Raw genomic sequence first — 25,026 nt, 5'->3', positions numbered from 1 at the left:
CAAGTCCGCTTTTAGATTGTTGTGAATATCTCGATCAAGAATTTATGCGCGTCTATGTAGGGATTCTTGAAATTCACCAACCAACCCTTCGCTTAACTGAATAGAACTTGATTCCACATCGGAATTCCAATTGGTTATTTGATCTCCTTCGTTTTCGACAATCATGTTATGTAGTATAACACATGCATACATTATATTTTTCAAATGCTTTTATCCCAGAAACGTGCCGCATTACGTATAATGACCCAACGAGCTTGAAGAACACCAAATGCACGTTCGACGTCCTTTCTTGCCGACTCTTGCATTTTTTTTAAACAATATTCTCTAGGGGGTCCATTGGACGTGGAAAACTCTTAACAAATGTCGCCCACTGGGGATATATACCATCAACAAGATAATAACCTTTTGTGTATTCTGCGCCATTAACCACAAAGCGAACCTCGGGAGCAAACCCTTGAATTACATCGTTGAACAATGGGGATTGACGGAGAACATTAATTGTTGGCGGTATGACTATTAGACGAACATTAAACAGATAAACTTACAGAATTTGAAGAGAAAGATGTCGTGGCATGATAGAATCACTGCCCTAAAGTTGAATTTGCCCCGCTCGATACCCACGGCCTCTTGGCAACCAACCCCAAGGGTTACACGACGTCCGAGTCTAAGGTGTACGACAAAGACTCAGAGTGAGGACTACTTACAGAACATTGCCAAATATCAGTTTTGAATATCAGAAAATATTTAGAGAGAATATAAGAGAGGATGGATGTTGTGTTGTGTAGAAAAAAGCATAAACATGGAGTATTTATAGGAATAGAAGGAAGGATCTAGAGACGTATTAAATATTGTCTTGTAATTTGTTCCATAAAAGACTACACAATTAGCATGGAGAAGCCAATAATCTGTTTAGAAGACTGAGTAATCCTTATGGAAAAACCGCGACAATCAGTATAGAAGACTGAACTATCAAACTTGGAAATTGTGCAAAAACCGCATAGAATTCCAACACTTATAACAATCTCACCAATTATACCAATGTGGGATAATGAGAGCTTCTTTTGAAGCAATACTTCCAACAATCCCCCACATGATTCAAAAGAAGAGAAAAGGAATAGCTGATATAACGCAACGGAACGTAAGTCTTAAGATGACAATGTTCCCGAGGAATTGAATTGTCACACAGTGCATACAATTACCTGCTACAGCCGTATCGAGTTGCTCTCGGCATTGGATTCTCCACGGTGGTTTGTAACGGATAACTGCGCACAAACCTGCATTCGAATCTGTGTTCGTCCTCGTGTGGACAGCGGGCCGCCCACGGGGGCGCTTGGTGAAGGGGCTCGAAAACAAGCGTTTGCATTTGTAAGGAGTCGCCACCAATTTTTATGGGAAATTGGAACCGTTCGAATACCTCGTGTCATGTCAAGACACAAAGTAGTGACATGAACACTAAGCAATCGTTACCCTTAGCATTCTATGTCTAGAATGACTCTCGTGGATGCCAATGAACACGGGTGCTCACGGAGATCTGGAGTAAGGGGTGAGGGTACGTATTAGGAAGCTCTTTTGATCGAACACCTAATCCCGCCCGCCTCGATAGCGGCCTCTACTAATGATTAGGGAGTTTATTCGTACTTGATATATCGTCGGTTATATGCATGCAATGCAACATCCAAGTTTTAATCCTAGCATGTGAGATTTAACTAAGTCGGTGAACAATTAATTTAGCACGCAATTAATGTCGAAGTAGGATTTAATGCTTATTACATATGAAAACATACAAGAAATAGGATAAATACAATAACGATAAATTACAATAATGAAAATTACAATAATTACATTGGAGACAGGTGATTTATGTCGAAAATACCGCTAAAACGGATAATTTGATAAAAAAAGAATAAAAGAATAAAAGGATAAAACACGACAGATCAGAAGGTGATAATACAGATATTAGTTAGTTAATACGTAATCTAAACAAACTAGGTCAAGTCAGAAACGGAATTCAGGGACAGAAATCACCCTGGAACAGGCGCAGCAGGCACTGCGCCCTTTGGAAGAGGCGCAGCAGTTGCTGCGTCTGTTCCAAGGGTGCGTTCTGGCTGTGAAGCCGGAACTGCAAACCGTTAATGTTGATTGGTGAATTTAATGATTGATTACGATATTAGACTCGGATGAAAGTGATTAGCAGATTATTTACATATGAATATGGTCATAAAACAGTAAAACATGGATGAGACGGATTTAAACAGATTAATTATGTGAAGGGTCGATGTTAATGAATGATTAATTAAACTAACTAACTAAACGAATTAGACTAAACATGATGAATGACGACGAATTAGTGATGAACAATAAATAAACAGATGCAAATTTATCAACAACGAATCCCAGAAACTCAATATGAACGAATTGAACCTCTAAAACCCGGAACTTGAATTTAATGACGAAAACCCGCAAATATGAATTATAAGGGATTTAAGTCGGTTTTATGACGATTTAAACATGTTAATGGTGATGGTTAATATACATATGAATTATCAAACTATCATGTGAACGAATTAACAGACGAACAAAACAAGAGAAATTAATTTGATACGAATTACAGAGGACGGAGGAAGAAGAAAAGAAGCAGGAACTGCGGCAGCCTCACGAAGAGGCGCAGCAGGTGCTGCGCTCCTTCGAAGAGGCGCAGCAGTTGCTGCGTCTTTTCTCGACGTCTGTCTACTGGAAATCCGCAAAAAAAGGTTTTAAAGATGGTTTTGAAATCGGTTTTAATGAGGTACCTTCGACATAAACCTTACAATTGTTATGCAATAATTAAAATACAATAAATAAAAGGAATATACACCCTCAGACTTACATGTTGACGGAACGAGAAGAACTAAGAAGATCGATTAGTGATGCTCGACGCGAATGCAAGGAAAGAGTGCCCTCGTAAGAGGAAAACGATTTAACAAGTTGATTAATTAGATTGATTGAGTGTAGAGGTCAAATTGGTCGGTCATGCAACGGAGAGGCTGGTACCCGGAAAGATCCGAGCTTACGTGGTCGGAAGTCCAAGCACGTAGGCGCCAATTAGTAAGAACGAAGTCTAGAATGCAAAGGGAGAAGAGAAGGGCGGACACTCGCGTGAGAAATATGAGGAACGAAAGCTCCTATTTATACTAATCACGTGAAGGAATAGGGTTTCGGAGACTCTTTGGAAGTGAATCTCGGAAAGATATAAAAAAGATACGTAAATCATGCAAAGAAGGGCCTGGGAAGAGGCGCAGCGACCACTGCGTCTCTTGGAAGAGGCGCAGCACTGGCCGCTTTGCGTCTTTCCCGGGAGGTTTCCTCCGTTTAAGAAAGATTTCCGTGTTTAAGTTATGGTAGGACGGATTTAATTCGATTATCTTTTGAATATTACGGGATATTGTTTGCCAAAAGATAAAATTTGATAAATATGGAATAAAAATATCCGGAACATTCCGAACATTCTCGACTCGATTTAACTATCGAAAAATGGAGACGGTTTTTGACCCGGACTCCAAATGTACTCTAATTATTGCCAAAACGACCGTATCGGCACGTAGATGACAACTAAAAGGTTGACATTTAATATTTGAGCAATCACTTGACGATAATCTTACGAACTGTCACTAATCGTTCCGCGAATCAAACATGCGGCCCAATCATCACCGGGTGGTTTGCGAGGGGTGCAAAAACGAGGTGTCTCTGAGCCCCCACTTTGACCGAGGCTTGGACAAGGCGAAAGTCAAAGTATAGCCATCAGGTCAATCGAAGATTACAACTGACGACTATGGCGACGCGAGGCGGCTCAAGGGGTCCGAGCCAAGGACCCGTCGTCGGAACATTTTAGAGTCTTTCGACTATCGGGAGGGTCGTTTAAAGTCCATTAGACTACGTAAGGAGGCTCGCCAGCCATAAGAAGAAACCATACCTGAGACTTAATCGAACTTCGCGGAGAATAAGAGATATCGAAAACAAACGGGACGTCGGTAGAAATGCAGGGGAATCCGCTGCGTCGGTCTCAAGCGAACTCGCGAAATTTGGAAGTTGAATCTGCTTGCGTCGGTCTCAAGCGAACTCTTGTTGGGGGAACATATCGACGACTAGGAACATCTTGATCGTCGTAGAAGAACCCTCGAATGAGCGATGACTTTGCAAAATACTCTTTGCGGCTGGGTAAAATGATTGAGCAATATCACAAATATCACATCTGCGGGATAAAATGAATTTGGACAATACGCAAAATACTTGTCGCACTGGATAAAACGCGGGCCGGAACGAAAGGACATCGTCGAAACGGACCAAAGTGATAAAATGTCATCGAGGAAGAGGCGCACCAAAGATGGGCCCACGAATAACGAACTCATAACGGGTTTTTGAAAATCCATATGGAGGGAAACAAAGGAAGAGGCGCAGCAAGAAGAGCTGCGTCTCTTGGAAGAGGCGCAAGACTGCCGTGTCTCTGTTCCCCAATTCAGCAATTCTGCGTAAAAACGCGAAAATCAGAAGGTTTATGTTCATTTCATTCGAAACATAAATCACTCCATTCTCTCTCAAATCTTCACCATTTCCGTCGAGGTTGGATTCAAAAGCTTGCTTAAAATATGACTAATCGAGGTATGTGCTTTAATCTTGTATTACTCTTCCATATTTGTCGAATTTTGAGCCGCGAACATTAGGGTTTTCGACCCTTTTGATCGAAAATTTGGGGCTTTTCCCCCAAATGGATTTGTCATGCCAAATTGATACTAGAAATGAGTAGTAGGCAATGTTAGGAACATAACCATGTATTTACTTCGAATTTTTATCAAGTTTTGAGCCCTTGAGCGAATTTTGAGACGGTTTCTCAGCTAGATCATAAATTGCTTCGAAAATGGCCTTAGGATTGCCCATTTGTGATGAAATTTGATATTAGGGACCCTTGGATGATGGGTAAACTTCCTACCATCTCGGAAGTTTGGTTTGTGACAACTTTTGCAGGACACTTTTTAGGGCATAATCGCCGTTATAGCGAAATGCTGCCGAATTTTCGACTCGAACTCGGAACTAGGTCTTGACTTGGACTTGACTTGACCCTATTCATCACATGAGTGATTGATTTGGCGGGACTATGGCCAAGGATGGCCGAAAAGGGCGATTTCCCGGCCTTGAAGGCTCGAAATACTACTTAACAAAGGCTTGTCATCATGTGATGCGGCCTGGATTTGCTTTAATCGTTGCAGGTGACGATGCTTCTACTTCCGGGAGAGATCCCATGGATGTAGATGCCGCTGTTGTTGAGGAGGCTTTGGAGCGGGCCTTTACCGCCGCGGTGATGGGCTCCGCCGCAGAGGAGGTTCCCGAGGAGGAGGCCGCTGATGAGGAAGAGATTCCGAGACGGGCCCATCTCGGACGAGGAGGTCGCCACCGAGAGGTGCTCTGCGTGGGCCGAGACCTGGGAGAGTAGGCACCTTGTGTGGGCCGCAGAGGGTCACTTGTCCTACGGAGACGGTGAAGAGCTTTGTAAATAGGAATTCCCTAACTCATTACCTATCCTTTTCTATTTTTGTTCAAATCTCTTTTAAATTTATTTCAAAACTAAAGATAGCTTTGTTTCAAATCATGATAGGAGGCCGGAACATCCGGTCGTTTTCTCGGGTATACGACAACGATGGAGCATTACGAGCGGTACGGAGAGGAGGAGAGGGCCATGATCGAGCGCGGAGCGTTTGGTCCTCTGGTTCGTGTCCGGAGGGATATCGTGAAGAGGAAGTTGCGGGCCAACCTTAGCCTGGTCCGCGCTTTCTTGGATCGATTCCCCGGGACACGACTTCCACGTTTCACCCGCCTTTTGGTGAGGTGGGGTCACTGGAGGACTACGGCATGATTTCCGGTCCGCCGTGGGGACCGAGGAGATGACGTGGCCGGAGACCGGCATGAGGGCGGATTCGGCCGAGGCGAGGAGGTTGATCGGCTGGAACCCCGTCGCCGAAGGCCGTTGCGGTGCCGGTTTGGTACCCGACCTATGTTCGAGATTACTGCGGGGAAGACCCCGCAGACGGTGGTGATCGATGGGAGGGAGACGGCTCCTCCTCCTTGTACAAATGAGCGAGAGGGCTCGTCGTGGCTTTGGTGGTTCTTGTCTTCGATCTACCTCGAGACAAGGGTGAGAGGTCGTCGACGAAGCTTCTTCCCTTTCTTTCCGACCCGAGCTCCCTAGGGCGCCGGGACCGGGTCATCGCTGGTTTTGCGGTCCTCATCCGCTTTATGAGGGCCATGGTTCGTCCGGAGTTGATGGAGAAGGGGACTTCTCCCGGCGCCGTCGGACTGGACTCTTGTTGGAGGTATGAACCTTCCTTTAGGTCGATGTAAATTCCTTTCTTTTATCAAAGATCGGAAGATCGTCATTGACTATCTGTTTTATAGGCGTGGGTGTACTCTTACTTTCCGGGCCTCGCGCCCAAGAGGACGGAGCCGTTGGAGAGGGCCTATCCCGTGGTGAGGGATTGGGTCATGTGCCGGACGAAGAGCAAGCGTTCTTCTCACAATGTCTACCGGCGGGATGTGAACGCCCTTCACCGAGCAAATGTGAGTTTCCCATTTGTATTCATTCATATTTTTGTCCTTTGCTTTAAATTGATCATAGGAATGACCGTTGCCTTCATATTGTCGCATGGGTGCCCGGACCTTGGGCGGAGTACGCCGGAGCGCCTCCTTTTGTTGCCGAGGTCCTTCGTCCTAGAGCTCGAGTCGGCTCTTTGTTGTGGACGTCGATGGGTCCCGTATGGTATCCGGGCGAGCGGTTAGCTCGTCGGTGCTTTCGGGCGCGTTGACGGTTCCCGTCGATCCTCCTAGGACGATGTTCGGAGCCTTCCGAGGCTGAGAGGGAGGCGGACTTGGCCGGTGTCGGTGGTGACGACCTTCTTCTCCCTGAGGAGGATTACTCGGCGTTCCTTTACGGGAGGTTGGCCTATTGGCCGGTAGTGGTAAGTATCCTTTGTTTTCTTGTTGATTTGATTTTGAAAATTACGACGAAGGATCATCGATTAATGAGAGTCGTTTTGTCTTTGCAGGAGGTTGAGGCGGCGGGCATCGAGCCCCCAGAGTACCCCGAGACCCTCGAGTACACTGACGCCACTGGGAGGACGACGATCTCCGAGCTACGTGACTTTGACGTAGCTGTGACGGATGCTGGCCTAGATGACTGGCAGCATCTGATTCGGAGGGTGAGTTCCTATTTTGCATAGTTTTCGTGTAAGAACACATTTGATTGAATTTGTTTAATTTACTGAGAATTCTTTTGAAATGCAGGTCGCGCCATCTCGGTTCGTGGCACTATGGAGGGTGGCCAACCGGCTACGAGCTACGGCCATTGAGGCACTCGTCGGCGGTCGAGGTCGTCAGGTATGAACCTTTATACCCATTTTTCGATCTCCTTTTTTGATTTCCAGTTTTGATTGAGTTGATTGACAGGAGCCAATTCGTTGCTGTTTTGCAGGGTGACCGCGAGTCGGGACGAGAGTTGGCCCAGGCTCGGGAGGAGACGGCTCGCCTGTCGAGGGAGCTCGAGTTTCGGGATGCCGAGATCGCTGCTCTTATGGCGAGGGTTGCCGAGCTGGAGGGCGCCCAGCAATAGCTTGTGTAGTTTTTGTACATCTGATTTTGAAACATTTTTGGACTTGGTTTGGGGCGCGAGCCCCCAGTTTACTTGGTCTTTTTGGCTTGTTTTGGGGCGAAGCCCCCAGTTTGCTTGTACATTTGCTTTTTGTTGCATATACGACGGCCTGAGTGCCTTTGCTGCTGGGTTGTGTTGTTTGTGCCTGCAGGTTAGTTCTTGAACAGGTTTGGTAGACAACGGTTTATGCCGTCATGCTGCCGGAATTTACATAGAAAAATCACGCAACACATACATTTTATATGCACATAAGGCCTTTAATTAGTGCAAAATGAGACTCAAAAGGACCAAAATGCAAAAATTTTGTCGGAAATGACCGGACGGTAGGGAGGGCTACCCCCTTAAAAAAAAAAGAAAAAAGAGAAATTTATAAGTTAGAAAAAGGAGAAATGTAAATATTGAATTTGTTAAAATGAAAATAAAATTATGTCAAAAAGAAATGATTTAAAGTGTGCTGAAATGGCGGAAGTGTCGATGTCGCCTCGAAATGCGCGCCCGCGAATTTAGGAAACCTGAAGCATGGTAAATTTCTCGGATTTACCAAAATAAAATCCCGTAGGAATAGGAAATTATTCGTTATAGGATTAGGAAAGATCCAAACACGGAAATCACGTAGTGAGTCTGGGAAGAGGCGCAGCATGAGCCGCGTCCCTTTGAAGAGGCGCAAGAAAGGTGCGCGCGCTCCTGCCCAAGCAGTCGGTTCCGACGGATTTTTGGAAACAGCAATTGGTATAAATAGAAGCGTCGACGAAGCTTTAAATTATATAATTCTTCCGTCTCTTCTTCGTCGCCTCACGTAAAATTCTCAAAACAAAATCTCAAGAGAAAATTATCATCATGAATACTTTGGAGATCCGCTTGAAGGAATGGACCAATGAATTTTCGAACACGGAGAAGCATGATATGGGTGCTTATAACCTTGGGTCTTTGTTGAGTTTGAAACTCATTAAGGTTGTAAAACCGTTCTTGGATGCTTGCCTTGATTATTGGGATCCAAATTATCATGTTTTTGCGTTCCCGGAGGTGATATTTGTCCTTTTCCTGAGGAAATTGTCGCTATTGGCGGGTGGGACCCGAACATTTACCTGCCATCCCTTCTACGCTCAAGGGTATAAGAGCAAGTTTAGAGATTTGCTTGACCGACCCGACTCGAGGTGGATCGTCTTGTTACTTCGAAAGGTGTGCGGATGTTGGATTTTATAGATCGATTCATCAACAGGGCCGACCCTACTGTCTCTTATGTTGCTAGAAGGAGAGCATTTGGCTTCTGTCTGCTTCATGTTTATGTCTTTCAAGGACATGTTGACGAAGAACTGCGAGGTGATCCCCGTCTATTGGGTCTTATTGAGCAAATGGAGTCACGCAGAGCCCACTTGCCTATGCTTAAGGGAGATTATCTTGGGCTTGGATAATAGGAAATCCAACCGCGATCTTCCATTTTTGGGGAGTCCCGTCATCCTACAGGTAAAAGACACCTTCTTCCTTTTTTTGTTTTTCGTTTTTTTTTTTTTTTTTTTTTTTTTTTTTTTTTTTTTTTTTTTTTTTGTTTTTTTTTTTTTTTTTTTTTGCGAGTGTCTAATACCTGTTTTGGTAGGTTTGGCTTATGGAACGGCTCCGATTGCTCGAGCCCCCTGTTCATGCACTTTCCTATCATTCCCGTATGATTTCGATGAGGACGAGGTTGTACATGGTGGATTTCACTCGGTCCGTGACTATTGGAAGAACAAGTCAAGACCGATGATGGCCCTTTGATCAGGTGGGTTGTACCGTGGTGGCACCTCAAGTCTGTCACCGGAGTGTCTTCTTTGGATCCTACTAGGTCCGTACGCATTCCCCGGATTGGAGTTTATGGTATGCATCTTTCCCGAGAGGTTGATGAGGCAAGTCGGGTTGAAGCGGATGATCCCTAGGCTTGACACATCCCCGCAGATCGCTATGGCGTTGACTACCGAGAGCCGAAGAGAGTGGGCTATGAAATGGGCCCAAAGAAACATGTGGTTCCTGAGTTTCTCCGCCAATGCTTTGTGGGTGTCGATTCCTATCTCGAGGTGGAGAAAGGCCGCAACTTCGGAAGAGCGCGAAAGACTGAGGAAGCGCGAGCCCATTGATTACAAAGTGCGCGAGGGAGAGAAAGAGAAAGAGAAGCATCTGACCGAAGGAGAAGAAGAAGCCGGCTTTCAAGTCATTCATCCTTCGAAGAAATCGAAGACTACTCCTGTCGCAGAGATGGTGGTTGGCAAGAACGGAAGAGTCAGGCCTCGAGAAAGACCGTTGGTGATTAGGTCTGAAGTGGTGCAAGAGCGCCCGGCTCGAGGTCGTGACAAGAAATATGACAAGAACGACAAGGGCAAGGGAAAGATGGAGGAATAGCCCAAGTCTTATTATTATTATTTGATTATTATTATTATTTATTGTTGTAATAAAAAGGAGGGATTTTTAGAATCCTAGCCTATCTATTTTTATTATTTGTCGTACTATTTTTATTAGAAATGGATGAATGAAAAGGTTAAATGGTTATGAAACCGTTGGTATTTTCTTTAATTATTCTTGTCGAATTTCAAATGCAATGCAAATGTCCTTCTATTTACATTTTAAATATAACGGTGGGTTGAATCCCGTGAAGGATTGCCTACGTATTCACTTAAAAAAAGTGAAATCAAACCCTTGCGCGTAGTTCGAGTAAATGTAAAAGAATAATTGTTCGAAGCAAGAGCTTGTAATGAACATAGAAAATAAGCATGAGCTTTTGCTTACTCTGGAGGTGCGAATTTAGTTTGTTTGATGATATGAGGATGACAAGTTTGCCAAGATGCAAGAGCATAGTGACATTCAAATAGGCCAGGGGCCGTTTATTTAGTGCCACAAGAGCGACACGTGGGTTTACGCGAGGCGCGTTTCTGTTCTATCCTAGGCGTAGTATCGTTTCAGTTGGTCGAGATTTGTGGGGTTTGAGAACTCATTCCCATCTAGGTCTGTGATTCTAACCGCACCCCCCGGGAGTATTGATTTGACTAGATATGGTCCGGCCCAGTTAGGTTTGAATTTTCCCCTTGGGTCGACAGGTAAAAGAGCTCTAACCGATTTGAGCACTAAGTCTCCTTCTTTGATGTTTCTTGGCCTAACCCTTTTGTTGAAAGCTCGTTTGATACGTGCTTGATATGTTTGGACATTATGTAAGGCACGTAGCCTACGTTCATCCAGGAGGATGAGTTCTTCGTATCTGTCTTTCTTCCAATCGGCTTCCGGGATTTGGCTCTCGAGGAGGATGCGCAGAGATGGTATTTCTAGCTCAACTGGTTGTACGGCTTCCATGCCGTAGGTCAAATAGAAAGGAGTAGCCCCAGTGGGCGTCCTGACGGATGTTCGATACCCCCACAAAGCGAAGGGTATTTTGCTTGGCCAATCTCTATAATTGTCAGTCATTTTCTTGAGGATTGTGACGACATTTTTGTTAGCCGCTTCTACCGCGCCGTTAGTCTGTGGTCTATAGGGCGAGGAGTGATGATGCTTGATCTTGTACTTGGCTAGCAACTGTTCGGTTTCGGCTTGGAAGTGGGACCCGTTATCGCTAATGATTTCATGTGGGCAACCATATCGACAGATGATGTTGTTTTGTATGAACTTTGCCACATTTTTAGCCGTAAGAGCGGTGTAGGAAGCCGCTTCTACCCACTTGGTGAAGTAGTCAATTGCTACTAGGATGAAACAAAGACCTCCCCCTGTTCGGGGGGTTATTTTCCCAATTATGTCAATTCCCCATGCGGAGAATGGCCAAGGAGATGTCATCGTATAGAGCAACGAAGGAGGGACGTGTTGTACGTTCCCGAAGATTTGACAGTTGTGGCAATGCCTAACATATTTGATGCAATCGGATTCCATTGTGGTCCAATAGTACCCTAGACGTGTGATTTTCTTTGCCATCATAGGTCCGCTCATGTGAGGACCGCATTCTCCATCGTGGACTTCTTCCATGACCTTTCGTGCCTGTGAATGATCAAGGCAACGTAGGGCTACACCAAGAGGTGTTCTTTTGTACAATTCTCCTTGCATTAGGATGTATTGGGAAGCTAGTAGGCGTATAGCTCGTTGTCCCCTTTTGTCCATATCTGGTGGATAGGTACCATTAAGCTTGAAATTCAGGATTGCTTGGAACCGGGGTTCTTGTGCGATTTCTTCTTCATCGGTAATTTGATGGACATACGCCGGCTCCGACCGTCGTTCGATACACAAAGGCATTTCCATCATGTAATCTGGCATATTTATCAAAGATGCAAGTTTCGCAAGAGCGTCCGCAAATTGATTTTCTTCTCGAGGTAGGTGTAAGTAGGTTACACGATCAAAGAATTGAGCCACTTGGTCTATCCTAGCCTGATAGGGTGCTAGGCTTTCACTGGATTTTCCAGATCCCGTAACTTGGTTGATGATCAGTGACGAATCCCCGTGCACTCGTAGGTTTTTAATGCCTAAGCTTACTGCCGCTTGTAGTCCAATGAGACAAGCTTCATACTCATAGCGTTGTTTGTCACCTCGAAGTCGAGTTTGACAAAGAATTGGTGTATGCTCACCTTCAGGAGAAATGAGCAACACTCCTATCCCAAATCCTCTTAGGTTTGATGCTCCATCAAAGTATAGATCCCAAGAGTCTACATCGGTTTGAAGTATATCCTCGTCGGGAAATGACCAAGTATCTATGGTTTGTGCGTCGTTGATGGGATTTTTCGCGAAGAATTCGGCGACGGCGCGACCCTTTATAACTTTCAGTGGCACATATTTGAGGTCGAATTATGAGAGCATCATGGTCCATCTTGCCAGACGTCCGTTGAGAACGGGTTTCTCGAAGAGGTATTTGACTGGATCCATTTTGGAGAATATCTTGACAGAGTAGCTAAGCATGTAGTGACGTAGCTTCTTTGTTGCCCACACAAGAGCGAGGCATGTCTTTTCGAGTTGTGAGTATTTGCACTCGTATTCCAAGAACTTCTTACTTAGATAGTAAATAGCTCTTTCTTCACTTCCTACGGTTTGAGTTAGCATGGCTCCCATGGCAGTTTCAGTTACTGTGAGATATAAACCAAGAGGTTGATCTCGTTGTGGTGGCATGAGCACCGGTGGTTTTAGCCAATATCTCCTTGATTCGTCGAACGCCTTTTGACAACGTCGTCCCCACATGGTGTGGTCTGTTTTCTTGAGTTTCTTGAAGATAGGCTCGCAAATCATCGTAAGTTTCGATATGAATCGACTTATGTATTGCACTTTTCCCGGGAATCCTCCGACTTCCTTTTCTCATTTGGGGTTGTGGCATTTCGATCAGAGCTTTGATTTTGGAAGGATCTATTTCTATGCCTCGTTGGCTAACGACGTATCCTAGGAGTTTGCCAGATGTTACCCCAAATGTGCATTTTTGAGGGTTGAGTCTCATGTTGTACTTCCGCACCTTGCGAAGAACTTGCGAAGGTTCGCGATATGTCCCTCTCTTTCCTTGGATTTGACGATCATGTCATCCACATATACCTCGACTTCTTTATGCATCATGTCATGTAGGAGTGTAGTCGCGGTGCGTTGGTATGTAGCTCCGGCGTTGATCAATCCGAACGGCATTCTTTGTATAGCAATAGGTTCCCCATTGGGTGACGAACGCGGTCTTATGCATGTCTTCCATGGCCATTTTGATTTGGTTGTAACCCGCATATCCATCCATGAAGGATAGTAATGCGTGGTCTCAGATTGTCTACCAATATGTCAATGTGAGGTAGAGGGGAGTCGTCTTTTGGGCTTGCTTTGTTCAAATCCCTAAAGTCAACACAAACTCGGATTCTCCCATCCTTTTTGGGTACGGGTACTATGTTAGCTACCCAAATCGAATACTCGGAAACTTTGATGAACCCGGCTTTGAATTGCTTGTCAACTTCTTCCTTAATCTTTAGAGCCCACTCTGTTCTCATCCGTCGAAGCTTCTGTTTCACAGGTTTGAAACCCGGCTTAATCGGAATCCTATGTTCGGCGATATCCCCGTCGATCCTGGCATGTCTTTGTAGGACCAAGCGAAAACGTCTTTGAATTCATTTAGGAGGTCTATGAAGTCGGCCCGTTCGGTAGAGCTCAAGGTAGTCCCTATCCTAAGTTCTTTGGGTTCTAGTTCGGTTCCTACATTGATGGGTTCGGTGTCCTCAATTACAGTCCCCCTTCCCCTTCCCCGTAGTATTTCTTTGGCTACGTAGGAGGTATTTCGGTCAAGTCCGGGTTTTGGTCATCCTCGATCATCATAAACAGAATTGCACTCAAAATAACGCAAAGAGTAAGCGAAACCCGATTTATTCATATTAAGATTTGAGTAAAGTTGAAACAAATGAGCCAACCGATCGATGGATAGTGGCGGCAAAGGGACGATGGTGGGGCATTTCCCGAACTACTGTGACTTCTTGAAAATAAGCTAGGAGAAACGAGGGGAGTGGGGACGACGACGGAGTAGACTCTCTAATGACTCCTCTGACTCGACTCGACTCCGACTCCGACTCTGATTCGAACTCGTCGTCTTCTGGTTCTTCTTTGAACATCTCTCCTTCTCCAGTGGTGAGCTTGAAGAGTCTTCCTTGATTGTTGGTCCATTTGATTGATTTCCTCCACCCTTTCTGCTGCTTTGTGTCGATTTCCGTGATCAAGGCGGTGGGGTTGAAGCGATCGTCTTGAAGTATCGTAGTAATGATCTCATCCTGCGCGGCCTTAACAAATCGGTCCTCTCCAAATAGGAGGCTAACAGCTTGTTCGTCTAAGCAAGGTGCTTGACGGGTTTTGACGGTAGGAACCGTTTCTGGAGGGATGAAGTAGCAATCGTGAAAGATCTCGATTCCGGCTAACTTCTTCTCGAGGTAATGCCAAGGTTCGGGAAATCCATGAAAGAGTTCCGAACTTCCTTCTTGAACGAAGTATCCATTCAAGGTAGGGAGATATGGCCTCATTTGGACTCCTACATACTTGCGATTTTGGACTTGGGCGAGCATTTCGAGAACTTCTTCTGTTGTGGGTTTGTACCCTAGTCCAAGTGGTATTCTTGACGAGTTGCCTTTCTTGTATGGCGCGAAGGTGTTCTTCCGAACTGGGTTCAAAGGCATTCCAGGGAAGTATCCCTGGTTTTTGAGTATGTGGTTGACCACCAAGTTAGAGTAGGGATTATAGTATAAGGGTGCCAACTCACTTTCTATGACATTTACACTTTGGAAGCCCCCGAGTTCGTATATGGGATCCGCAAGGACTTGATTGTTTGATTGCTTCTCGATTATGGCCTTGATGGGTGACGAAGTGATCGTCACAACCTTGCCATTTAGTGGGATCTTGATCTTTTGATGAAGGGTGGATGTTACCGCTTTGGAAGCATGAATCCAAGGCCTTCCCGTATATGTTGAATGAAGCTTCGATGTCCACTATTTGGAAGTTGACCTTTCGTTCGATTGGTCCCGTTGCTATGGTTAGGTTAGCAAGTCCTACCACCTTTCGTCGTGTACCGTCATATGCACGTACACCTTGATTTGTAGGAGTCCAGTCCGACTCTTTCATGCCTAGTTTGTGTGCCGTTTTGAGGGGTATGACGTTGACCGCGGAGCCATCATCTACCAAGGTCATTGGCACATTCTTCTTTAGACAGATGACGGTGATGTATAGAGCAAGGTTGTGACTGGCGCCAAAAGGTGGCAAGTCTTCATCTGAAAAAGTAATAGGATTACTTAGCTTCGGTGATTCTTGGAAGACCAAGTTGACTACATCTTCGGGAGTAGAGTTATGTGCCACATTCAATTTGGCCAAAGCTTGCGGTAAAGCTTGGCGGTGTGGAAATGAGCTTGCCACTAGTTGCCAGACTGAAAGATCAGCCTTGGTTCTTTGTAATTGCTTGAGCAAATGATCAGTGGGGTCATCTTCGTTGTCATTTGGTGTGATGACGTTGGTTGGACCGTTTTGAGTAGTGCTTTGGTATGGACGACCCGAGCGAGTTAGGTGATCCACATCTTGGTCTTCGCCATTTTGGACTATTTCCTTTACCAAGGAATTTTCAATGAGATATTCGTCTTCATCGTCATCGGCCCAAACTCCATTGATTGCGGCTAGTTCCCTCATTCTCATGATGTCACTTTCTAGTTGTATGATTTGATCGACTAGCTTGTCGACCACGGTGACCACTTCTTGCATAGTGGCATTTTGAGGGAAGGTCAATGGTACGCGCTCTTTAGGTGTTGCATTGGGATTGCGCAAGGTTGTTACCATGTTTTCTAGCTCCCATACTTGTCTATCTACACTCTTTGCCCATGCGATGAAGTCGGAAATGGTAGGGGAGATGGTAGAGTAGAGTCTTTCTTTTTCAATTGTATGAATTTCATTTTCGGTAGGAGAAATAAGGTGTGAGCAATCTAAGGTAGATTCGTCACTTGTAATCACTAGAACTCCAAGAGGATTCTGAGTGTTGTTGGGCTTACCTCCTGGTGGAATTGGAAGTCGACCGTCTTCAATCATATCCTGAAGCACGTGTTTCAACTTGTAGCATTTTTCTCGTGTCGTGCCCCTTGCCCCTATGGTATTCACAAGGGAATTTTCGTCCCAGAATTTGGATTTCCTTTCGGGTTCGGGAGTAGGTCCAATGGGTTGGAGTTTGCCTTGCTTCACTAGCCTTTTTAGAGCATTGGAGTATGTATCCCCAAGGTTTGTGAACTTCCTTGGTGGGCTAGTTTTCTTGGATGGCTCGAGAAGGTTAACTTCGTCGGTCTTGCTAGTAGAGCCGTATGAACGACTTGTGGACCCTTGGTATCCTCGACCTACCGTTTTGGACAAGAGTCCTTTGCGGATGTCATCTTCAATTCGTGTCCCTAAGACGGTTAAGTCTTTGAAAGTTTTTATGTTTTGATATCTCAAATGGTTGGCATATATGGGCTTGAGATTATCCACGAACTTTTCCACAAGAGTGGCCTCATCCGGGCGTTCTACTAGTTGAGTACTAGTCTTCCTCCACCTACTTAGAAAGTCGGTGAATCCTTCCTTGTCATTCTGGGTAAGAACCTCTAGAGTGCGCATATTGACCTGGATCTCGGCGTTATCCGCGTATTGTTTTGAGAACTCGATGGCGGCGTCTTCCCAAGTAGCGACCTTTTTGTGATCTAAAGTGTAGAACCATTGCTTTGGGATGGTGTCGAGAGATGAAGGAAAGATCCTTAAGAACATCTCGGGTTTGATGCCTTTGATAGACATGTAATCCTTGAAGGCACGGATGTGGTTCAAAGGGTTCTCGTGTCCTTTAAACTTGGGGATATCCGTCATGCTAAAGTTAGTGGGCAATTTGGAATTGACGGCTTCATACTTACGATTGTTCTCCCTGTAAATGTCATCCCCCTTAAGGTACATCAATTGCTCCTCTAGGTATTGGAGTCTTTTCTCACCAAGGTTGTCCCTATGATTGGATTCTCATCTTTAGACTCGTCGTCGGAAAATTGTAGTACTTCACCTTTAATGGGAGGCAACCTTCCCTCTACGTCAAAGATACGGCCTTCGATGAGCTCGAGGCGGTCATAGGTTTGGTTTTGGGTAACTTGCATTTGGGCTAGCGCGGCTAGGATTCGATCATTACTTTCTTGAATTTGCTGGAGGTTCGTATCATCACTTGATCCGGGCATCTTGGAAACTGGATAAGAGATCGGCGACGAATCAAAACACGATCGACCTTTCTATCACACTTGCTAAAAGAGGAAAAATTTTGACTCGTGAAGTGGGTGTGTGCCACTTGTGTTGAGTGAGTTTTGAAGAAAGACAAGGTCTTTGAAAATGTGCGTCCTAGTCAACTGTAGTGTAGTTGTAGGAGTGGACTCGAAGTGAGGTTTGAAATGGGCTTGTGGCCCGAATTTTGACACGACAAACGGACAGAGTTTTGACCGGATTTTGTACTAATTAAAGGCCCTATTTCGAAATTCTTGATTGAAATTTGGGTTTTGATTTTTTGAAAATTCGTCATGATTTTGTTTTGAAATGGTGATCACATATTTATACAAGCATTATAACGGGATGCTGAGTGCATTTAGAAGGGTTTTGGTTTAAAGGGTAGGTTGCCATACCGAACCATCAAACCCGAAGTCTGTGGAGAGGCTCGTGCCAAACAAGAGTAAGGCCGATTCCTAGTCCATTTCCTCAAGTAGTGAAGGCCCTTGATACAAACAAGAGTAAGCATCATGGTATGGATGACGTCAATCGCTATCCATCCTTAGGCCCAAATAAGAATTAGGACCGTTTAGACGGGACGATTGGTCGAATGGGTTGGGTTGGGCCTAGGAAGGCCGAATTAAATGGTCTAGGAAGACCGAGTTATGAAAACCGATAATTGTCTTGTACAAACTATATTCCCTAACCTTGTTCAAGTTTCACCCTTGGCTACACGTAAGTGTATTTATCCCCAGCGGAGTCGCCAAACCAGTGGACAGCGGGCACGCCGCCCACGGGGCGCTTGGTGAAGGGGCTCGAAAACAAGCGTTTGCATTTGTAAGGAGTCGCCACCAATTTTTATGGGAAATTGGAACCGTTCGAATACCTCGTGTCATGTCAAGACACAAAGTAGTGACATGAACACTAAGCAATCGTTACCCTTAGCATTCTATGTCTAGAATGACTCTCGTGGATGCCAATGAACACGGGTGCTCACGAGATCCGGGAGTAAGGGGTGAGGGTACGTATTAGGAAGCTCTTTTGATCGAACACCTAATCCCGCCCGCCTCGATAGCGGCCTCTACTAATGATTAGGGAGTTTATTCGTACTTGATATATCGTCGGTTATATGCATGCAATGCAACATCCAAGTTTTAATCCTAGCATGTGAGATTTAACTAAGTCGGTGAACAATTAATTTAGCACGCAATTAATGTCGAAGTAGGATTTAATGCTTATTACATATGAAAACATACAAGAAATAGGATAAATACAATAACGATAAATTACAATAATGAAAATTACAATAATTACATTGGAGACAGGTGATTTATGTCGAAAATACCGCTAAAACGGATAATTTGATAAAAAAAGAATAAAAGAATAAAAGGATAAAACACGACAGATCAGAAGGTGATAATACAGATATTAGTTAGTTAATACGTAATCTAAACAAACTAGGTCAAGTCAGAAACGGAATTCGTGGACAAATCACCTGAACAGCGCAAAGAAAGATCGCGCCCTTTGGAAGAGGCGCAGCAGATTGTCGCACTGTTCCAAGGGTGCGTTTGGTATGGAAGCCGAATCGCAAAACCGTTAATGTTGATTGGTGAATTTAATGATTGATTACGATATTAGACTCGGATGAAAGTGATTAGCAGATTATTTACATATGAATATGGTCATAAAACAGTAAAACATGGATGAGACGGATTTAAACAGATTAATTATGTGAAGGGTCGATGTTAATGAATGATTAATTAAACTAACTAACTAAACGAATTAGACTAAACATGATGAATGACGACGAATTAGTGATGAACAATAAATAAACAGATGCAAATTTATCAACAACGAATCCCGAAACTCAATATGAACGAATTGAACCTCTAAAACCCTAACTTGAATTTAATGACGAAAACCCGCAAATATGAATTATAAGGGATTTAAGTCGGTTTTATGACGATTTAAACATGTTAATGGTGATGGTTAATATACATATGAATTATCAAACTATCATGTGAACGAATTAATGTATTTAACAAAACAAGAGAAATTAATTTGATACGAATTACAGAGACGGAGGAAGAAGAAAAGAAGCAGAATCTGCGGCAGCCTCACGAAGAGGCGCAGCAGTGCCGCGCTCCTTCAAGAGGCGCAATTCTTGCTGCGTCTTTTCTCGACGCCTCTCACCGGAAATCCGCAAAAAAAGGTTTTAAAGATGGTTTTGAAATCGGTTTTAATGAGGTACCTTCGACATAAACCTTACAATTGTTATGCAATAATTAAAATACAATAAATAAAAGGAATATACACCCTCAGACTTACATGTTGACGGAACGAGAAGAACTAAGAAGATCGATTAGTGATGCTCGACGCGAATGCAAGGAAAGAGTGTCCTCGTAAGAGGAAAACGATTTAACAAGTTGATTAATTAGATTGATTGAGTGTAGTGGTCAAATTGGTCGGTCATGCAACGGAGAGGCTGGTACCCGGAAAGATCCGAGCTTACGTGGTCTGAAGTCCAAGCACGTAGGCGCCAATTAGTAAGAACGAAGTCTAGAATGCAAAGGGAGAATAGAAGGGCGGACACTTGCGTGAGAAATATGAGGAACGAAAGCTCCTATTTATACTAATCACGTGAAGGAATAGGGTTTCGGAGACTCTTTGGAAGTGAATCTCGGAAAGATATAAAAAAGATACGTAAATCATGCAAAGAAGGGCCTGGGAAGAGGCGCAGCAACATCACGTCTCTTGGAAGAGGCGCAAGACTGTCACTGTTCGTTTCCCGGAGGTTTCCTCCTGTTTAAGAAAGATTTCCGTGTTTAAGTTATGGTAGGACGGATTTAATTCGATTATCTTTTGAATATTACGGGATATTGTTTGCCAAAAGATAAAATTTGATAAATATGGAATAAAAATATCCGGAACATTCCAAACATTCTCGACTCGGATTTAACAAATTTATCGAGAAAATGGAGACGGTTTTTGACCCGGACTCCGAATGTACTCTAATTACTGCCAAAACGACCGTATCGGCACGTAGATGACAACTAAAAGGTTGACATTTAATATTTGAGCAATCACTTGACGATAATCTTACGAACTGTCACTAATCGTTCCGCGAATCAAACATGCGGCCCAATCATCACCGGGTGGTTTGCGAGGGGTGCAAAAACGAGGTGTCTACACCTCGCGAAATGTCATAAACGTGCCCCTCACATGTCTGGGATCTCGTGAACGCTCTAGAGGTCCTAAAGCCTAAAGACCTCATAAGGGTAGGGCATTTCCCCACATTCACATAGGTAAGTCCATCAGGTTTGACTGTCACAAACCATCCTTAAACAAGGACTATGGACTTATTAAGAGCTTAGCTCAACCTTCCTCACATGACAGAAATAGCTCAATATATAAAAAGAATACTATATCACTTTTACTAAAAATAGGAATGGTAGTAGTATTATAACATGAGATCCTCGTGACTTCGTTTGACCCATTGAACTTGGTAAACCCAAGTGGGGGAACCCCGTCACGATTCACTCTCAATATGCTTTAAACCCATTCCTTGTGGTGCCACAACACCAACTTCTACCATGGCCATTTGTAGGAGGATCTCAATATCCTCTTCACAATTTACGTACGTACTATCATGATACCACATTATTGTGTAAGGGATCTCAATATCCACTTACAGTTCACATTTCACAACCTTTGTGAACCCATTATCCGATCAGATTATCCATCACTCTTAATAATTTGCCGAAAACCTGATGCTTTAGATTAAGATGCATGACAATTAATGGAGTCAAAATATTCCCACAACGGAATATAACCACTTAGCCATTCAGCTTTTTATCCTTCAAATTCTTCATAATATATTCACACTCCATTACATATTCAACAAAGCAATTATGCATCTATAACTTGCATGATATAGCATTATGAAAGATACAGTTTTCCAAAGTCAAATAAATATCATAATTATTCGACGTTCAATTAAATTACAAACTCATTCCCAAAGATACAATTGTTTTCATGGATTAGCTTACAAAAAACCATGATGTCCATCACCTAGCTATAACAACGATATAAGCTATATCATATCTCTCATAACGCATAGAAACATCATATATATGAAAATAACAACCTTTCCACCAATTTCATCTTATCATGTATAAACTCAGGAATACATCTTAAATAAGTCATATATTAGTGTTCCAATTATCACCAATCACTTCCGTTCAAGAAACGTCGCCAAAATCAAAACCAAATAAATATAGATTATTCGTCCTTTTCCTTTTCTTGGTTTACTATAACCGTTTAAACCAAATAAAAAGTAATTACTCTAACACATGTATTACCAAACAACCATTCATAAATTTCATAAACGGAGAAACAAGTTAATACAATCACAATATCAGAGTATTCACAACTATCAATCAATCCCATGTAATAGTAATTATCATTACTTTCAACACTGAAACTCTATTACCTTACAACAAAAAATAAGGCGGTGGAGTCTTACCTTCACCGAGTCTTACTGTCACCGGACACCCCCACAATCCACGCCTTACCTTAAAGTCAAAGCCTTAACTATGCAAATATCCTCTAATAAGACCGATCACGCCATGAGAGTTGACAATGTTAATAAAGTTTATAAAACATCCAGCCAACAATAAAACTTCAAAGCAGTGAAAAGAGGTCAATATCTTAGGCTCGGCTAGCAATCACGAATTCAGGATGGAATAACATAATGATAAAAGATTAACATGTCATCACTTTTCCAACATTGTCATATAATAATTATTAAAACTAAGATACCAAATTTATTCTTTGTCATAACCAACTATACATAACAAAATAGTTAGATCCAATGTTGCCTTGAACAAAATCATACAACAATTTCTTTTGACGCGTTCCATATATTTCGAAGTATATTATATGAGGGATACAATCTTCATAACTTAGAGAGGATGAATGAAACTTTACAAAGTCTACTTCAAACAATAGGTTGAACATTGATCAACTTCCCCCACATGTTGTCACCACAATTTACACAAGTGACAACATAATATTTTAAAGTTTTCCAAAGTTTAACATTCTATCAACACAAAAATGCCATTTTGTAGAGATGTATATGAAACATCCAGACATATAATTGCACACCCTCAATTTACAAATTTAAAAGCATAATTTCATTTTACTTAAACGCCCCCACGCTTCATGACCTACTCAATGTCGGAAATAGACATATGCATGCATCATGAAAAAAGGTTCAAAGTATTATTAATGTACAATGTTAATCTCTTCATGAAATCTTAATTATAAAACACAACTTCATATTCAGTGTGGTCGTCAGTTTCATACCAAACTCATTAATCATTATACATTAAAGGATGTTATATGACCACATTTATACCACCGTAGCACATTTACACTGTACAAAACATGTGGGTTATAATAGGCCCTGCTCAAAAAATTATAACATCAAATATTTCACACAAGTATTATCAATAAGATGATTCAAAAAAGTATAAAATAAATTAGCATGTGCATCATTTCTTTTAAGTATTTAAGTTCACACACCATTTTGAAAAAACATACTGCATGCTCCATGAAATAGGCATTAGTCAAGACTTAGAAGAAAGCATCGAATAGGAATTTCTATCGTAACTTTAAATGCGATATTTTAAACCACACTAAAAAGAAAGCTACTAAAAAACTTAGTATTCTAGAAAGTATGGAAGTTAGGAACACTCCGTATGTATGATGAATTATACTCATGAACAAGTATAAGCAAATCAAAGTTGATTATTATAGAAACGCAACTGACAAACTTTGATAAAGAAGGTGTAGCAACTAGCAAGCATTCATTAGCTAAGTAATCAAAGATTTCTGATTATTGCCAAAACACACAAGATACATATATTGTCACATTAATTAGACTACTAGAAAATGAATCTTGCCAAATTTTAGACGCTAAACACTATGTTCGTCTATTTTATACTGTCAACCTTTAAGTTATTTTTTTTTTCTTTTTGGAATTAAAACAAACAGATCATGGTATGTTTCGTTATTGTATACACTTCACAAAATCAATTATCCCTACTGAAAGTTATAGGTAAATTCGACTTTAGATGATTACGAGTAGAAACAGATATAGCCATATCGCCTTAAAAAAAAATTCAACTTTAGACTGTTGGCGGTATGACTATTAGACGAACATTAAACAGATAAACTTACAGAATTTGAAGAGAAAGATGTCGTGGCATGATAGAATCACTGCCCTAAAGTTGAATTTTCCCCGCTCGATACCCACGGCCTCTTGGCAACCAACCCCCAGGGTTACACGACGTCCGAGTCTAAGGTGTACGACAAAGACTCAGAGTGAGGACTACTTACAGAACATTGCCAAATATCAGCTTTGAATATCAGAAAATATTTAGAGAGAATATAAGAGAGGATGGTTGTTGTGTTGTGTAGAAAAAAGCATAAACATGGAGTATTTATAGGAATAGAAGGAAGGATCTAGAGGTATTAAATATTGTCTTGTAATTTATTCCATAGAAGACTACATAATTAGCATGGAGAAGCCAATAATCTGTTTAGAAGACTGGGTAATCCTTATGGAAAAACCGCGACAATCAGTATAGAAGACTGAACTATCAAACTTGGAAATTGTGCAAAAACCGCATAGAATTCCAACACTTATAACAATCTCACCAACTATACCAATGTGGGATAATGAGAGCTTCTTTTGAAGCAATATTTCCAACATTAATAGCATTATTTGAACCAGCGACACCAAAAAATGCATGCCAAATCCATAAATCTTGAGAGGCAAAGGCTTCAAGCATAATCGTCGGAACTCCATGATCACCTCTTGTGTATTGACCATGCCAAGCAACAAGACATGCTCTCCATTGCCAATGCATACAATCAAGACTGCCAAGCATTCCTGGGAAGTCGTGGCGGCTTGAGTGCATTTGGAGTAAGCGCTCTATGTCTTCTTCGTTTGGCCTTCTAAGGTATCGCGGACCAAATATCGCAACAATTCCACGACAAAAATAGAACAAACTTTCTCTAGCAGTGGTCTCACCTATTCTAATATACTCATCATATGAGTCAGGTGGATTCCCATATGCAAGCTGTCGAATTGCAGCAGCACATTTTTGGATAGTCGAAAGACCTCTAACTTGTGCAGCATCATATCTTATTTGAAAATATTCATCCCATTGAGATAAATTGGTCATGATATGATTGAATAAACTCCTTTGCATTCTAAATCGTCGGCGAAACATCTCTGGTAGATACACTGGATCATCAGAGAAGTAATCCGCAAAAATGCGATCATGGCCACCTTGCCGATCTCTGACGATTGGCGTCCTTTTTATTACTGGCCTTTGACTTCTTCTTCTTCTTTCCATTAGTATTCTGTACATTTCTTCATCTCCGTCATCCATTAACTCTTCAATTATTATGTGAGTTAATTGATGCCTACTAGTGTTGGAGCTGTTATTAATATTGTTTGTAGGATGGTTTGCCATTTGAAATATTGTGGAAATAAAATATTTGTGTATTAATTAAAGTTATGTGTGCGTTGAATAAAATTGAAATACCAATAACTTACATTTATAGATTCAAAACTATATCTTTATCCAAAATCTTATCAAAAATGTTATCTG

At 42.5% G+C, this 25,026-nt stretch overlaps 1 pseudogene; it reads right to left on the bottom strand.

Annotated features, from left to right (window-relative positions):
* Positions 1-9: 9 nt before the first annotated feature.
* Positions 10-24,928, bottom strand: LOC141658625 (protein ANTAGONIST OF LIKE HETEROCHROMATIN PROTEIN 1-like; annotated as a pseudogene).
* Positions 24,929-25,026: the final 98 nt, after the last annotated feature.

The sequence above is a fragment of the Silene latifolia genome, chromosome 6, assembly GCF_048544455.1.
Source record: "Silene latifolia isolate original U9 population chromosome 6, ASM4854445v1, whole genome shotgun sequence".
NCBI classification, from domain to species: domain Eukaryota; kingdom Viridiplantae; phylum Streptophyta; class Magnoliopsida; order Caryophyllales; family Caryophyllaceae; genus Silene; species Silene latifolia.
Note: the sequence above shows the minus strand (reverse complement) of the source record. Positions and strands in the feature narration are given on the sequence as shown.